Source organism: Salmo salar, chromosome 09, assembly GCF_965601325.2.
Source record: "Salmo salar chromosome 09, fSalSal1, whole genome shotgun sequence".
Lineage (NCBI taxonomy): Eukaryota > Metazoa > Chordata > Actinopteri > Salmoniformes > Salmonidae > Salmo > Salmo salar.
Window position 1 is genome coordinate 119,527,560 of NC_138299.1, and position 17,993 is coordinate 119,545,552.

At 43.6% G+C, this 17,993-nt stretch overlaps 1 protein-coding gene across 2 annotated transcripts in view; it reads left to right on the plus strand.

Moving 5' to 3' along the window:
- The window catches only part of LOC106612494 (signal-induced proliferation-associated 1 like 3), a 106,470-nt gene that overhangs the window by 46,698 nt on the left and 41,779 nt on the right, over positions 1 to 17,993 (plus strand). For both annotated transcript variants that reach the window (XM_045724368.2, XM_045724369.2), the window contains exon 2: positions 4,718 to 4,834. The gene's annotated coding sequence lies outside the window, so the exon portion shown is untranslated. The remainder of the gene's footprint in view (positions 1 to 4,717; positions 4,835 to 17,993) is intronic.

Here is a 17,993-nt window from a genome sequence, read left to right on the forward strand (position 1 = left end):
TTTATTCTACCTTTTTTAATGTCAATTATCAATTATCATGATTCAGACCCCTTGACTTTTTCCACATTTTGCTATGTTACATCCTTATTCTAAAATGTATTAAATTGTAATTTTTTTCTCATTAATCTACACAATACCCCATAATGACAAAGAAAAAACTGATGTTTAGAAATGTTTGCAAATGTATTAAAAATAACAACGGATACCTTACCCTTTGCTATGAGACTTGAAATTGAGCTCAGGAGCATCCTGTGTCCATTGATCATCCTTGAGATATTTCTACAACTTGGAGTCCACCTGTGGTAAATTCAATTGATTGGACAGGATTTGGAAAGGCACACATCTGTCTATATAAGGTCCCACAGTTGGCAGTGCATGTCAGAGCAAAAACTAAGCAATGAGGTCGAAGGAATTGTCTATAGAGCTCCGAGACAGAATTGTGTCGGCACAGATCTGGGGAACTGTACCAAAAAATGTCTGCAGCATTGAAGGTCCCCAAGAACACAGTGGCCTCCATCCTTCTTAAATGAAAGAAGTTTGGACCCACCAAGACTCTTCCTAGAGCTGGCCGCCCGGCCAAACTGAGCAATCAGGGGAGAAGGTGCTTGGTCAGGAAGGTGACCAAGAACCCAATGGTCAGTCTGACAGAGCTCCAAGAGTTCCCTGTGGAGATGGGAGAACCTTCCAGAAGGACAACCATCTCTGCAGCACTACACCAATCAGGCCTTTATGGTAGAGTGTCCAGCTGGAAGCCACTCCTCAGTAAAAGTCACATGACAGCCAGCTTGGAGTTTGCCAATAGGCACGTAAAGGACTCTGACCATGAGAAACAAGATTCTCTGGTCTGATGAAACCAAGATTGAACTCTTTGGCCTGAATGTCAAGCGTCACGTCTGGAGGAAACCTGGCACCATCCCTACGGTAAAGCATGGTGGTGGCAGCATCATGCTGTGGGATGTTTTACAGTGGCAGGGACTGGGAGACTAGTCAGGATCGAGGGAAAGATGAGCGAAGCAAGTAGAGATCCTTCACGAAAACCTGCTCCAGAGCTCTCAGAACCTCAGACTGGGGCAAAGGTTCACCTTCCATCAGGACAACGACCCTAAGCACACAGCCAAGACAATGCAGTAGTGCCTTGGGGACAAGTCTTTGAATGTCCTTGAGTGGCCCGGCCAGAGCCCGGACTTGAACCTGATCGAACATCTCTGGAGAGACCTGATAATAGCTGTGCAGCGACGCTCCCCATTCAACCTGACAGAACTTGAGAGGATTTGCAGAGAAGAATGGGAGAAACTCCCCAAATACAGGTGTGCCAAGTTTGTAGCGTCATACCCAAGCAGAATCCAGGCTGTAATCGCTGCCAAAGTTGCTTCAACAAAGTACTGAGTAAAGGCTCTGAATACTTATGTAAATGTGATATTTCTGTTTTATTTTTTTTACTTTTGCAAAATGTTCTAAAAACCTGTTTTTGCTTTGTCATTATGGGGTATTGTGTATATATTGAGGGGAAAAAACGATTTAATCAATTTTAGAATAAGGCTGTAACGTAACAAAATGTGGAAAAAGTCAAGGGGTCTGAATACTTTCCGAATGCACTGACTGTATATTGTAGTTAACGCTTCGAACACACCGACAGCATCTTTGCGTAAAATAGTACGCAGCATCATCTGGATATGTATGGAACAGAAGTTCAACATTCACCTTCTGCTACCATTTCTGTCAAGCCATCTCTGCATACAGTTTGACGCGTAAATCCAACGTATACACCACACCGAACGCACTGCAACTGCCTCTGCAACGCAATGCTGCAAGGCAAACGCAGCGTTTCATTGGAAATGAATGTAATCCTGGTGTACCAAAATGCAACGACGCGGTCGGTGGGTTCGAAGCGTTAGACCCTACTTTATATCATCTGAGGTTTTTGTGTTGTGCCTACCATCGGTGGAGACACAACATGCTCTTGAATACAGGGTGGGTGTCATTTCAATCATAGGTCCATTCTATGAATTCTATTTCTATCACCTCAGACCACTGCAATTCATCTGGTACACCGTGACTTTTTATTTTATTTTTAATTATTTTTGTAATTAAATAAATAAATACAAATATAATTTTTTCCCCCAAATTACTACCACAAAGATGGCAGCTGGTCCAACCACCATAACTTAAATGGTCATGTCTATTCTATTATCTATATTTCTATGATTTCAATAGGTTTCCTATGAAGGATTGACAGTATAATTTAAAACAACAGATATTCTCATTCTCTAATGTGTGGACCTCCAACCATCTTTGTGGTACGATTCTGAAAGTTATTGAAATTTGATTACAAAATGGTTTGACAACCCGGTTTGTAAGCTTTTAAATTAAATCAATCTCAACCCCTTATCTTTTCCATTGATGAAGACATGTCTCATGGTATGGTGGGAACACTTATCTCTTGAATGTGTTTCGTCCAAAAAGTCACTTTCGGCACACTTTGACAATGGGTAAATATGTATGGAAGGTTTTGTTCAAATCAAAAAGGGGTGTTGTCAAAAAGTGATTGAATTCACATTGATTTAGGCTACCCTGTAGTCAAGACAGGCACTGTCACATGGGATGATCATTTCTTCTTCTCTCTGTCTCCCATCTGCTCCTATCTCGCACACCCCGCCCATCCATCTTTTCTCCATGTGCGCGCTACACAGCCACAGACACACACCCACCTGTCACATACTGAAGCTGCCTCCGCCAGGAAGGATATTAGAAAATATTTGCTCTGCCCATTTTAAACATCTTTTGTCATGATTTGTCCAGTTGTGAATGTGATTTCACTCTATAGCCTAATGGTGGTTATAGTAGGGTTTTGTTTTCCCGCCAATTGTATTTTTTAGAGGGGGTGGCCAATAGTGGCAATACCATTTGTATATCAGTGTTTTATGAGTACATAATCACGATAGGACAAAAGTTGACATCGCCCAACCGTAAACCTCACCCTGCCCTCCCCCATATTTGATCACCCCACCCTCTTGCATACCTTTTCACATCACTCACTCCGGTTCTGAGCAACCCAACACCATTTTTTTTACTGAGCCTACATCAACCCTGTTCCTCATCCCACTACTTTGTAGCCTACCCTCGGCTTGCCCCCAGTCCTACAACCTCCACCGACACACACCGACCTCCCATGCACTGGCACTAGCACTCTGAGTGCAGTAGTCCCCTGGCTCACCCTGCTGCTGTCGTTTTGTTCAGGAGAACATTCCGGTGCACAGGAAGAGGAAATCAGGAAGTACGGAGGGGTAGGGCATTGGCACGGTGGGGGAGGTCAAGGATACAGAGGGATAGTCATCAAGGACGAGGTTGAGGGTGAGTGAGAGAAATACAGACAACAGAGGGACATGGGAAGAAAAGGGGGGAAGATAGAGAAAAACAGAGAGCGAGAGAGAGGAATAAAGGTGTCTGCATGCTTCCCAGCCAAAACAGTTCGGAAGAGTTTGAGCATATATTATAGGGACATTTTGTGACAATGTTGTTAATTTTCGACTTCAGTAGGGTTTTTTCGACTGTTCGGGCACACAATTTATTTTCTCTCTCGACAAGCCAAAGTCGGTAGTCGGAGTCTAAGCATAGGGATTCTTCAATGAAATCTTAGTCATTCAACGAGAGGGACGAGTTGATTTCATGCCCATTTCTTGAATTGAGAAATACTGCACCAAACAGCTTAGTTAGATGTAAAATTATGCGACTAAATGGACACTGCTATTGCTGCTTTTTGCTCATTTTCCAAGCAAAGGTCTTTAAGGGACCATGCAGACACACTTGTTCGCTTCGCCTAGCTGAGTTCGACTAGGTGCCAGCCGGACTGAAGCATGTTGATGCCTTAAGAGGAAGAGAGAGGGAGAAGGAAAGCGAGATGGGGAAAGGCAGAAAGAGGGAGAGAAATGCCAGAGGATGCTGCCTGATTTATCTGTTCAATAAAAGTTTTATTTTACTTCAGTATAACGTCTGACATGTATAGTGTCGTAGCTACACGAAAAGAGGTAAATGAACAGAGGCTTTATGTCTGAGCTGTTTTATCCGTGGAGGATCAGAAGATCTTAATTGTTTGCTCGATTTTTGGATGCTAACATATGAACGTTGTAGAGATAGCTGGTGAGTTTGTGTATTTAGGAGACTATGGTGTGTGCCACTGAGTGATTGGATGTAGGCCTCGTGTGTGTTTGTAAGACACAGACAGAGCCCCTGGCATCCACATCTCCTCATCACACAATAGACTCACTGCTGGACTGATGAGCCTGGAACTGACAGCACACACACACACACACACACACACACACACACACACACACACACACACACACACACACACACACACACACCCCTCAGCCAGACTGTACACACTTAACTCCTCACACATCTTCCATCCATATCAGAGCTCAGTCAGCCTACTTGGAACGTAATTACCGGTTAACAAATAAACCTTCTGAATCTGCTAAAGTAAAGTAGCAAAATTTATGTTTTGCGGGGTGTTTCTCTCTTTTGGCCTAGATCTTCCCAATTGTGGCAGTGTAGTTTTCCTCTGGCTACCTGGAGGCTTTGTTAGGGCTCTCTGATGTTTCACTCAAAATGTCACCCGTTAAACTTTTCAACAACTGGTAGTTGTCTCTTCGGTTCCCTAATAACAGAGAACAGTGGTTCTAACTTCTTACCATTTGTTCCTCTTGTGTTCCAGGCAGCAGAGCTGTGATAAACTTCCCCTGTCCCCGCCTCACTGATCCCCTGATCCCCTGTGAGTCAACACGCACACGGACCACGCCCGATTCACCTGCGCAGCTGACGCCTGGAGGAGGTAGGCTAAATGAGTAACAACAGTGTGTGTGCACGTATGTGTTAGTAACACTGTTATTTTACAGCAGCAGGGCAATACGTGGTTGGCTGTAAAAGTGAATGAAGTCACGGAAAGTGTGTTGCATGATTTGTGTCCCTATCTACAGATTTATATTGCCTTCAGATTGACAGCTTGAAGGACTGGTTCAATACTCAGTGAAACTCCCCACCTCCCACCAGTAGAGTTTGGGGTTGCATTTGCATAGTCAACACGGGACTGTTTTGATTTGTTTGTGCCTGCTTCTGTCTATGCGTCCGTTTGTTGTAGCCTGAATGTTGACACCATTTTTAGGTGGTTCTACTCTTATTGAGAGATTGAATGTGGGCGTAAGTGTGTATGTTCGCACATGAACCCATCAGGAATACTGAAAGTCTTCTGTGCGACCAGCCTTAACCTTGGGGCATCACCTGATCCTCTGTTATGTAACAGCTGTCCTGTGTGTTGTCAATGTTAACAGCCGGGGGGGGGGGTTAAGGGGTGTGTTTGACGTCTGTGGCTGAGTCTTAGGCCCTATTCCCGCTACGAGAGATGCGGTGTGGCGAAAGACATTTCTACTTTTCAATTCACATTACATCCTTGCTTTGCCTTTCGTTGTGGCTGGCAAAGCGTCGTTCTTGGTACGCAGATCAAATTGACCCTAAATATCACAGTAGCCATTAGCCAGTAAGCACAATTTATTTAACAATCTGAGAAACTTTTCTTCTGAAATATCATACACTATTGAATAATACAACCAAACCCGATTACACTCTTGAATAATGCACCAATTGACAAGCGTGGTTTATTTTCTCATCCGTACGCATTCAATTAGCTGAAAAGACACAGCTAACTCCCGTTAGCTAGCTATCTAGCAAACAACATTCTTCAGGATCAAGTAACGTCAGCATATCAATACTGAACGTTTACCCCTCCCGTACTAACAGAAGTACATTCACGTTATCATACAGCGTCATTCATATTATAATATAGGCTACACAGCTAGGTAACTTTATCTAGCGAACTAGTTAGCTAGCTAAACAAGATCATTTCTGCAACCTAAGCACATCAACTTGTGATCTGTTAGCCGAATGCTGACGTTTTCGCTGAACCATAGATAGACAGGAGCTTTTAGGCTTACACTAGCGTATTAGCGCTACCTTAGAACAAACCAGGTAAAAGCAAATTGCGTCTGACAACGTTGGACATTTCAGAATGTAACAGGCTGTTTCTACAATTTCAGGTAAAAAAAAAAAAATAGAGGGTATTTTTTGTAAAAAGTCTTAAGCAGGAAATCCTTTTTTTCCCCCTGATTTTTACCGCTGCCTCTACCTTTTACTCATATGAAATAGATCTACACTTAACCATATAGTCCTGGTTTTAATGTACTGGTAATATTCACTTAAATGCACTTCGTCCAATAGGGCTGTGAATTCTTAGAATACTTAGATGTCGATACGATATGTATTGCAATTCAATACTATGATTTTTATTGAGATTCCACGGTCCAAACATATTGCTCACCACATGTCTGCAGCAGAGGGACAAGAGAGAGCCATGACAAAACGAGTCAGTCATGGAAATAAAAGTGCTAAAAAAAAAAACTGCCTCCCTATTTAAAAAGAAGATAGAGAACAAGCTATGAAGGTTTTGGGTACAGCCAACCAGCGCAAAAATATTAAGATATTGTAAAAAACGATATGTTGTAAATTCAAAAGTAATATCATGATATGTAGCTATCGATCCCCCCCATCACTAACGACCGAGGCGAGTCATGTTCCTATTCAGTCCGAAAGTCGAGTACTGTGTCTGAATCCACTGTAGTCCTACTAAGCTACACCACAGACTTTTAGAGGTAGTAATGCAGTTGGCTGCTATTAGCTTTCCCTCTTTCTGAGTCAGAGAATTCCCCCTGTTCTCTAAAGTGGCTGTCTACCCCAGGGGAAAGGCCCAGTGCTAGATTGCAGCACAGCAGCAGATCAAAGTGGTAGTAAATTGAAGTCGATGCAAAGGTCTCAGTGAAATTATGATGAATGCTTTATTTGCCTAGCTGATTGGGGTTAAAAGTACCACTGCTCAGCATGACGGCCTCGGGTCACGCTTCAGAAATGGGCTGTAACAGTAAGTCTCTTTTTAAACCTGAATCAATGGTGTGTAGATGAGGGCTCATCTCATCCAGTCAGAGGGGAGAAGTTCCGATGTTGCGTGGCCTTGTGCTGATGTGTAAAGGTTTGTGTACGCCTATGTCATGGCAGAGACATCAAGGCGCCTATATAGCGACCTTCAACGTATCTCCCTCCCCTCGCAACAACTTCTCAAACTTCCACTGCCCTTCACCCTACTTCAGATCACAGGCAACCAATTGGAGGAGGGAAGATTGTAGGTCGCCCCTCATTCCCCGCCCATGCACCCTTCTCCTATGTGTGTGTGTGTGTGCACAATACAAATGTGTGCGTTTTCGCGTGTGTGTGTGGGGGGGGGGGGGTTGCGGCTGAGTGTGTATCACTCCCTGCCAATGCTTCTCCTCCAGGCTAGCATTCTGTCTGTATGACGGAGTAGACCACAGCCGTGACAGTAGAGGTTATCAGGGATAGAGCGCAAAACAATGTCACAGGAAATCAATGGAGACCATCACAGCCGGGCCAGGAGAGGCAGCACAGAGACCCTGATCCTGACAAGACCTGTCACTGCCAGGTTCAGTAGGGAAGCACAGCCGACCTGGAGGACACACTAAGACAGGGGTGGAAAAACAAGGGCTGCAGTGTGTGTGTGCAAGCTTTTCCAAGCCGTCACTTTATCTCAAACACTGCAGCCCTCCAGGACCAGAGTCAGGCTAAGTCGGTCAAGTCTATCACACAACAGTCCCGGGAAAAACCATAGATAGGCCTTTTATCATGTTCATGTGGCACAGGGGTTTGGTTAGGGTCAGAGCTGTGGTCAGGTTGCAGGGGAAGCCAGTGGGGTGAGATCGGAGAGACGGGTCATCCTGGAATAGCTTGAGACAGACTCACCACAGGAACCCTTCAACGACCAGAGTATAATAGAGCTAAACTTTCTGTATCGTTACACATTCACAACCCACTGAAGCGACAGTAAGGTCCTAGTCATCTCCACCACTCACTAATCATCTATTCATTCATTATCAGGTCACAGTTCTCACTCATTACAGCAATTTTGTCTCCTAATAAGGATTAAGGACGCTAACGTTTTGGAAAACTGAACAGACATTAAGGGTCTCGTGTCATTTCCTCCAGTCACTCTCGATCAGTTTGCAAAGTACTGTTTGGCTACATATATTTCAGCACTTTATTCTCGTCTTCATGTATATTTTACCCCGGCCCTGGAGGTTGTGTATGAAGACTGCACAGCCCAGTCTCTGTTGTAGTCTATCTATATCAGGGCTGGTATTAGTAAAGCATTCAGAGTAGGAATACTGATCTCGGATCAGGTCCCCCTGTCTACATAATCTGAATGCTGATTGGCTGACAGCCGTGGTATATCAGCCGGGTATGACAAAACATTTATTTTCACTGCTCTAATTACGTTGGTAAGCAGTTTATAATAGCAGTAAGGCACATCAGGGCTTTGTGGAATATGGCCAATATACCACGGCTAAGCTCTGTGTCCAGGCATTCCACGTTGGGTTGTGCGTAAGAACAACCCTTAGCCGCGGTATATTGGCCATACACCACACCCCCTCGGGCCTTATTGCTTAATTCTGTCGCTATTCTATGCGTAGGCTACCTCTTTATCTCAAATGCATTATTATCCTGCGTGGCGGTCTGTTCCACAAGTTACTTTTTCCTTGACCTTGATCACTTGGCTTTGTCACGATACAGTAACCGCTCTCTCCGTCTGGAGCATGTGTACAGTCATTCCGCTGGTAGCTGTAGCTCTCTCGTTGCTCTCTCTGTGATTATGGTGAGCGACTAGTGTAATTACCAGCTCCAGTGTGTGTTTGCGTTGTGTGGGCCAGGGGTGCACAGGCACTCCGAGCGGTGGGGAGCATCTTCAGAGGCCTCACTAATTGCTATGGGAGTAATTAAAAGGCATTACATTCCTGCTTTACGTCTTCTGTAGTTTGGGCCAGAGCTGTGTCTGCCTGGGGGTGGCTCAAAGCCCTTCATATTCCTCTGGCTTCTGTTTCCTATGGCACTTGCCATTTTCTGCCTCCCCTACTTAACTCTATTTAGTTATTTTCATTGTTTGGGGATAAAATTCATCCCTTTCACCTATGTGGGCCATCCTCTGTGCCTTGGGTTGCGATGGGTCTGTCTGGAGGAGTTTTCTTGCAGCTCTTATTTTGGGGCCGTGGCGAGCAGCATCTCTTTCAGTTTTGCAAAGGTTCCGTGAACTGTGAAGGCTAGCGACGACATCGAATAACGTAACATTTCACATTTAGTTGAATTAGAAACGTATCGGTGCACTGCATAACAAGATGTGTTTGCCAAACACGTCCTGTTTCGTTGTGTGGCTGTGGTAGTCTGTGTCTGTCCGCCCTCCCAGCTTGTGCGGAGTAGTTGTGGCCCAGTTCTGCTCTGTCTGTCGGCCTTGACATAGTGTTGTGGACACCCAGAGACATGACAGAACTCCCACTCTCTCCTGACCTGCGTTCAGCTAAATAAAAGGGCCCTTTCTCTGGCTGTTGCAGCCGGGACCTATCTGGGATTGGGACTGATAGCGTATTAAAGCAAACGCGCCGGATGAGGGAAGATTTTGTGCCGGAGCAGCAGGATCAGACCAGGACCCTTCGGAAGTGGTCTTTTGAATCGCCTGTCTTTCTCCAAAACAAAGACATGATGCATTTGTGTGGTTAACTGGTGCTCAACTGACTGGGTGTTTTGTTCACTGCAAATGAGTTTTGTACATGGTATGTGTGTAATGCTGTCATATGCCAAAAGTGAATCACAGAGGATTGTGCAGAACGTAAGATTCATTCACTCTCTGCCTTGTGAGATGTAACACTCAATATTATTCAAATTCGGCTGATGAAAAGAAGCTTGTGTGGAAATGATTACGATCCTCACAAAACATATTTTTCCCCTCGTACCAGTAGCTAACATCCGTTAAACAATGTCAGACTGAGAAATTGCCTGGATCATAAGCTTACTGGAGACAGATGTTGGGATGGAATGAGAACAAGGATTGATGCATCATAAGCCTGAATGGAGAGATACAGAAACACAGGGATGAAGCAAAAGAAACCGATAGGGATGGAGCGACGAAGGAGAGGAGGGAGTGTGAGCGGAGAAGAGACTGAATAAAATGGCGATAGATGAGCCTAGGTATAGAGGGACACAGAAACAGAGAGAGTAAAACATTAGACGGAGAGTTTTGAGCAGAGAAGACCCTGAATAAAGCAGAGGTAGATTAGGAGTCTCGGGAGGCTTTTTATAGCGGCGGGGCGGTGGTGAAGCCTGATTCTTTGTGACTGCCATATTAAGGCGAGTCATTTTGGTTCAGTGAACACGTTCCTGCTCTCTTCCTCCTCGCAGTCTCTCGACTCCGTCACTTTCTCCCCCTTTCAGTTTCCCTCCCCCCTAGCGTTCTACTGTTCTGTCGCTTTACATTCTCTCCCCCCTTCTCGGTATTCTATTCACCCTTCCCCTCCTTAGCTGAGTATAAAGTAGCTTAGTTATGTGCATCCTCGTTTGTTTCTTGCTGAAAACGCTATGGCAAGGGAGGGTGAGAATGGACAGAAGGATGGGTGGAGTAGGGTTGGGCGATATTACGATAGTATCTGATATCGAAGATGATTGGCAGCCATCGTCGATGGCGGCGACATTGTGATGTAACAGACTATGTATAGCCTATTTCAACTTGACTGGCACAACGATGTAAGGAGCTGACTGGGTAGCCCACAGCAAGGCCTTTTGTTATAGCCTGCACAACCTATTTCAATAAATATGCTATAAACAATTTATATGAATACCAGTTTTTTCCAGCCATGCTACTTCGTGATCAAACAATGAATTTATGTAACTGAGTTTTCAGAACATTTTAAGTTGTTATTGAATAACCTAACCTAACCACTGCATGGCCACTGCACCATCCTCGATCGCATGGCGCTACAGGGGATGTTGCGAACAGCCCAGTACATCACTAGGGCCGAACTCCCAGCCATCCAGGCCCTCTATATCAGACGGTGTGAAAGGAAGGCCTGGAAAATTGTTAGACTCCAGCCACCCAAGCCATGGACTGTTCTCTCTGCTTCCGCACGGCAAGCGGTACCGGAGCATCAAGTCTGGCACCAACAGGCTCCTGAACAGCTTCTATCCCCAAGCCATAAGACTGCTAAATAGCTAACTAAATGGCTACACAGACTATCTGCATTGACCCTTCTATTTTATTATCTCTATTCACACACTCACTCAATGCACTCTCTCACACTCACACACACACACACACACACACACACACACACACACACACACACACACACACACACACACACACACACACACACACACACACACATTCATACTGACTCTACACACACTAGGATTCTCACGATACCAACATTTTACAAACGATATGATACCAGGCCAAGTATCACGATACCAACATTTTACAAATGATATGATACCAGGCCAAGTATCACAATACCAACATTTTACAAACGATATGATACCAGGCCAAGTATCACGATACCAACATTTTACAAACAATATGATAACAGGCCAAGTATCACGATACCAACATTTTACAAACGATATGATACCAGGCAAGTATCACAATACCAAGTAGTATCGAAATACCACGGTGGGTAAAAATCAGTGGCCTAGCATCCTGTTTGCCCCGCCCCCCCGGCGCTTGTTCACATTTTTTTAACGTTCTCCAAAAAACTGTCTCTGAAATTCACACTTCTACTCAATACAACACATTTGAATTTAACTTCACACTGTTCAGTGTATAATAGAATTCTGCATAGAATGGCTGATTTGCTCATATTTGCAAAGGACTAACTGTGATTTGGCTGGAGGAATGGGAGGAAGGAGTATACATCAGTGGAGGCTGCTGAAGGGAGGACAGTTCATAATAATGGCTGGAACGGCACGAATGGCATCAAAACGCACAGAAGCCGTGTGTGATACCATACCACTCATCCGCAAAAGCCGTTATCACGAGCCCGTCCTCCCAGATGAAGATGCCACCAACCTCCTGTGATATACATGCATAATGATCTGCATGTCATTGTGTCAGTAAGGGGAAAACACTGCATGAAGCCTTTACTCTGCAGTACACACACACACACACACACACACACACACACACACACACACACACACACACACACACACACACACTGCTCCCAAACAGATTTTAAGGAGCACCAGAAATAGATTTTTATCTAGTTTAGGCTTAGATTAGGCCTAATATGAATCCTATCATAAATAGCAGACCCTTTTCCTTTCTTTCTGTGCCAATCAAATGTGCCTAAACCTACTGTCAAGTACCAGCTTGTTAGCTAGCTAGGTAGCATAACCGAACAACATTTTTTGTTATCAAGCCAATAATTAGCGACCCGGGATTATTTTTTTTGAAACGGCCCACAACATGGTTTGTGAAATTATTTAAAATGCATGCGAATCTCGATAGGGGAAAAAAAAGGCATCTCCGGTAATATATATTTTAAAATCCGTTTAGGCTAGAGATGAGCCCTTTTCTTTGCTGTAAAGCTGCAAGCATGCCTTTCACAATTTTTTTCCATTTTCCCTCTCAGACACTCACAGGCTGCATGATAGTGAGCTTGCAAAGTCGACTCAGACTGGTCTGTGCTCTTGGATATAACAGGTGATGAAATGATACAATGTATCAACATTGCTGGCTTTGCACACTGCTCCAATGAAACAAATGTAGAAATCTAACAGAAGACTCATCGGGGTCTGCATCCCCACTCGCCATCACGGCTAAATTGTATTTTAAAAAAAACTGAAGGTGGAATAGACGTGAAGTGCTGACGGAGAGAAGCAGGTGAGTGAGGGCTGATAAGGGATGTAAGCAGGATAATTACAGCTGCCACACGTGATATACACATGAAAGTGAAGTGGATATCATTGGACCTGCCCATACAAGAGACTAGTGGCTGTTGCTTCAATTCAACTAAATTTATAAACAAAACTGACTTTTATATAAGGCACCAGCAGGTTCTTTAGATCGGTAGGGCATAAAAAGTTGTTAGTATCATATAAAACGGTAATACGGTATTCTAAAATGTTGGTATCATGACGTTTTGGTACCGTGATATCACTGGTATATCGAGCAACACACACATAATCATCAAACTGAGCAGCAGCATATACTGTATCATATATCCTGATGCCTAGTCACCTTACCCCTATACATATCTATCCCTACCACTCCAGCATCCCTGCACATTGGAAATATGGTATTGGCACTGACCCTGTATATAGCTTACTTATTTTGTGTTCTTCTTATTTCTATTTCTTGTGTTTTGTGCTATTTGACTTTTTTTTTATCATTGTTTTATACTTGTTTTATAGTTCTACTGATATTGATTACTGCATTTTTGGAAAAGAGCAACTAAGGCATTTCACTTCATGTGACAATAACTCTGAACTAAAAACATGATAGGCTTCAGGTAATAATGAGACGGGTAAGAACAAACAATGGCAAGATAGAAAAATCGAATGAGTAGTTTGAATAAACCTTACAGTTGAGCGTCGCTTAATCTAAATTAAGTTATGCATGCATCCGTCCTCCTTGCCGTTGCAAACCAAACGGCCAAAAGCAAAATCCTGCTAATTAAAATAGCTTATCAAAAGCATTAAGACGAGTTAAAGCTATGAGGAGTATTTCCCAAATAGAGGCCATTCTAATGGTGTTTGTCCTAAAAGTTGCAGCTTTCAAATGGTAACAATTGTGAAAATCTGATTTTATCAGATTTATTTTGAATGACAAATATTAGTCAACAAGAAGTGAAATTGAGCAAACATTTTTTTTTAAAGTTTTAACAAGAACTCAAAAGAAAACTTACAGCTTATGAAGAAACTGTGGAGAGTAGACCTATCCTATTTCCATAGTTTATTATTACTTATGTAAAGTGCATTTGGAAAGTATTAAGAGCCCTTGACTTTTTCCACGTTTTGTTACGTTACAGCCTTATTCTAAAATTGATGACAGTTGTTTTTTTTAATCCACACACACAATACCCATCTACACACAATACCCCATAATGACAAAGCAAAAACAGGTTTAGAAATGTTTCCAATATTTATTACAAATAAAAAAATTAGAAGCCTTGTTTACATAAGGGTGGCAGGTAGCCTAGTGGTTAGAGCGTTGGACTAGTAACCGAAAGGTTGCAAGATTGAATCCCTGAGCTGACAAGGTAAAAATCTGTCGTTCTGCCCCTGAACAAGGCAGTTAACCAACTGTTCCTAGGCCGTCATTGAAAATAAGAATTTGTCCTTAACTGACTTGCCTAGTTAAATAAAGGTAAAATAAATCAAAAATAAGTATTCAGACCCTTTGCTATGAGACTCAAAATTGAGCTCGGGTACATCCTGTTTCCATTGATCATTCTTGAGATGTTTCTGCAACTTGATTGGACATGATTTGGATAGGCACACACCTGTCTATATAAGGTCCCACAGTTAACTGCATGTCAGAGTAAAAACCAAGCCATGAGGTCAAAGGAATTGTCTGAGACAGGATTGTGTCGAGGAACAGATCTGGTGAATGGTACCAAAAAATGTCTGCAGCATTGAAGGCCCCCAAGAACACATCGTTCTTAAATGGTAGAAGTTTGGAACCACCAAGACTCTTCCTAGAGCTGGCCGACCAGCCAAAATGAGGAATCGGGGGAGAAGGTCCCTGATCAGGGAGGTGAACAAGGACCCAGTGGTCACTCTGACAGAGCTCCAGAGTTCCTCTGTGGAGATGGGAGAACCAGAAGGAGAACTATCTCTGCAGCACTCCACCAATCAGGCCGAGTCACCAGACGGAAGCCACTCCTCAGTAAAAAGGAACATGACAGCCCGCTTGGAGTTTGCAAAAAGGCACCTAAAGGACTCTAGGACCATGAGAAACAATATGTTCTGGTCTGATGAAACCAAGGTTAAACTCTTTGACCTGAATGCCAACCGTCACATCTGGAGGGAACTTGGCACTATCCTATGGTGAAGGAGACTAGTCAGGATCAAGGGAAAGATGAATTGAGCAAAGTACAGAGAGATTCTTGATGAAAACTTGCTCCAGAGCACTCAATACCTCCGACTGAGGCGAAGGTTCACCTTCCAACAGGACAAGAATCCTAAGCACACAGCCAAGACATCGCAGGAGAGGCTTTGGGAAAATCTCTAAATGTCCTTGAGTAGCCCAGCCCGAGCCCAGACTTGAACACCATTCGAATATCTCTGGAGAGACCTGAAAATAGCTGTGCAGCAACACTCCCCATCCAACCTGACAGAGCTTGAAAAGATCTGCAGAGAAGAATGGGAGAAACTCCCCAAATACAGATGTGCCAAGCTTGTAGCATCATACCCAAGAAGACTCCAGGCTGTAATCGCTGCCAAAGGTGCTTCAACAAAGTAAAGGCTCTGAATACTTATGAAAATGTGGTCTTTTTTATTTTTTATACATTAGCTAAAATTTCTAAAAAACAGTTTTTGCTTTGACATTATGGGGTATTGTGTTTAGATTGAGGAAAGTGTCATGGAAATTCTTACAGATGGACACAAAGTCAATCTTAAATGAATCATTGTTTATTTGTCAGCGCGCTGGAGAGGTTCCAACCAACTCGATGCACCATAGTACACATGTCAATCGGGAGCTCTTCCTGGGTAGACCCAGCAGTTGTCTTATATATGGCTATACACAAGTTATATTTGCTTGATTTAGCATAATTAATTAATCATTACTGTTTTGTTTCATCCATGTGACAGACCAATACCTCACAAGGCTTCTTTCTCTCTAAGCTGAGACCTTGAAACTGAGATCTTTCGTTCGTTCTCAAAACAATGTCTGGGCGTACTGACAAATTACAGCTACTGATAGTGAGGATTTGTAGTCAGCCACTTGCATGAAAACGGAAATTGTTTATTAGAACAGCACATGAAAAGAAGACAGAAATTAGTTACAAGAAAAGCTCTAACATTCAAATTCCCATTACAAACGAAAAACAATTTAATCAATTTTAGAAGAAGGCTGAAACGTAATGAAATGTGTAAAAAGTCAAGGGGTCTGAATACTTTCCGAAGGCCCTGTATAGAACCTTGCCTAGGCATAATAATAAAGGAAGATTAGGCAAAGATGCAAATCATTGTAGAATTATCCAGTTCTGGGGACAGCAGAGTTGCGTGCTCTGAAGCCGTGCCCTTCATGACAACCCATCACACGACGCTCAGCCTGCGAGGCTGCCTTGTGCGTCGGCACACACAGACACTCACCTCTTTCGTGCCACAGCTTCAACAGAGAGGAATAGGCTACTGAAAAAGATTTGGCTCCAAAATATATTTTGTCATGATTCCTCTCGTCCCTCTCGCAGCATGCGAGCTCGTGTTAGCTGTCCCTTTTAGCTTTTTCTTTAAATTATTATTATATATTTTTATTCAAAAGTGTTTCCCAATGGGGGATGTTGTTTTATGGGTAATTAATCACAATAGTACAAAGGTTGACTTCACCCAACCTCAGTCATGCTCATGTTTGGCCTGGTGCTTAAACTTATCACCACTGCACACACACCTCACATACCTACTCTCACACACGAATGCATATGACCTCTCACTGCCTGACACCAGCTGTAATGCACTTGTGTACACACACATACCTCTCACAGGCTGATACCAGGTAAAATCTCACACAAATTATCTATGAACCTACCAGGTACAACCCCAAATCCGTAAACACGGGCACCCTCATAGATATCATCCTAACTAACTCGCCCTCCAAATACACCTCTGCTGTTTTCGACCAAGATCTCAGCGATCACTGCCTCATTGCCTGCATCCGTAATGGGTCTGCGGTCAAACGACCACCCCTCATCACTGTCAAACGCTCCCTAAAACACTATAGCGAACAGGCCTTTCTAATCGACCTGGCCGACGTATCCTGGAATGACATTGATCTCATCCCGTCAGTAGAGGATGCCTGGTTATTCTTTAAAAGTGCCTTCCTCACCATGTTAAATAAGCATGCTCCATTCAAAAAATGTAGAACCAGGAATCGATATAGCCCTTGTTAGGAACCAATTATACACAGGCAGTTAGGAAAGCTAAGGCTATCTTTTTCAAACAGAAATTTGCATCCTGTAGTACAAACTCCAAAAAGTTCTGGGACACTGTAAAGTCCATGGAGAATAAGAGCACCTCCTCCCAGCTGCCCACTGCACTGAGGCTAGGAAACATTGTCACCACCGATTAAATTCACAATAATTGAGAATTTCAATAAGCATTTTTCTACGGCTGGCCATGCTTTCCACCTGGCTACCCCTACCCCGGTCAACAGCCCTGCGCTCCCCACAGCAACTCGCCCAAACCTCCCCCACTTCTCCTTCACCCAAACCCAGATAGCTGATGTTCTGAAAGAGCTGCAAAATCTGGACCCCTACAAATCAGCCGGGCTAGACAATCTGGACCCTCTTTTACTAAAATTATCTGCCGAAATTGTTGCAACCCTTATTACTAGCCTGTTCAACCTCTTTCGTATCGTCTGAGATTCCCATAGATTGGAAAGCTGCTGCGGTCATCCCCCTCTTCAAAGGGGGAGACACTCTAGACCCAAACTGCTACATAACTATATCTATCTATTCTACCCTGCCTTTCTAAGGTCTTTGAAAGCCAAGTTAAACAGATTACCGACCATTTCGAATCTCACCGTAACTTCTCCGCTATGCAATCTGGTTTCAGAGCTGGTCATGGGTGCACCTCAGCCACGCTCAAGGTCCTAAACGATATGATAACCGCCATCGATAAGAGACATTACTGTGCGCCGTATTCATCGACCTGGCTAAGGCTTTCGACTCTGTCAATCACAACATTCTTATTGGCAGACTCAATCAACAGCCTTGATTTCTCAAATGATTGCCTCACTTGGTTCACCAACTACTTGTCCGACAGAGTTCAGTGTGTCGAATCGAAGGGCCTGTCGTCCGGACCTCTGGCAGTCTCTATGGGGGTGCCAC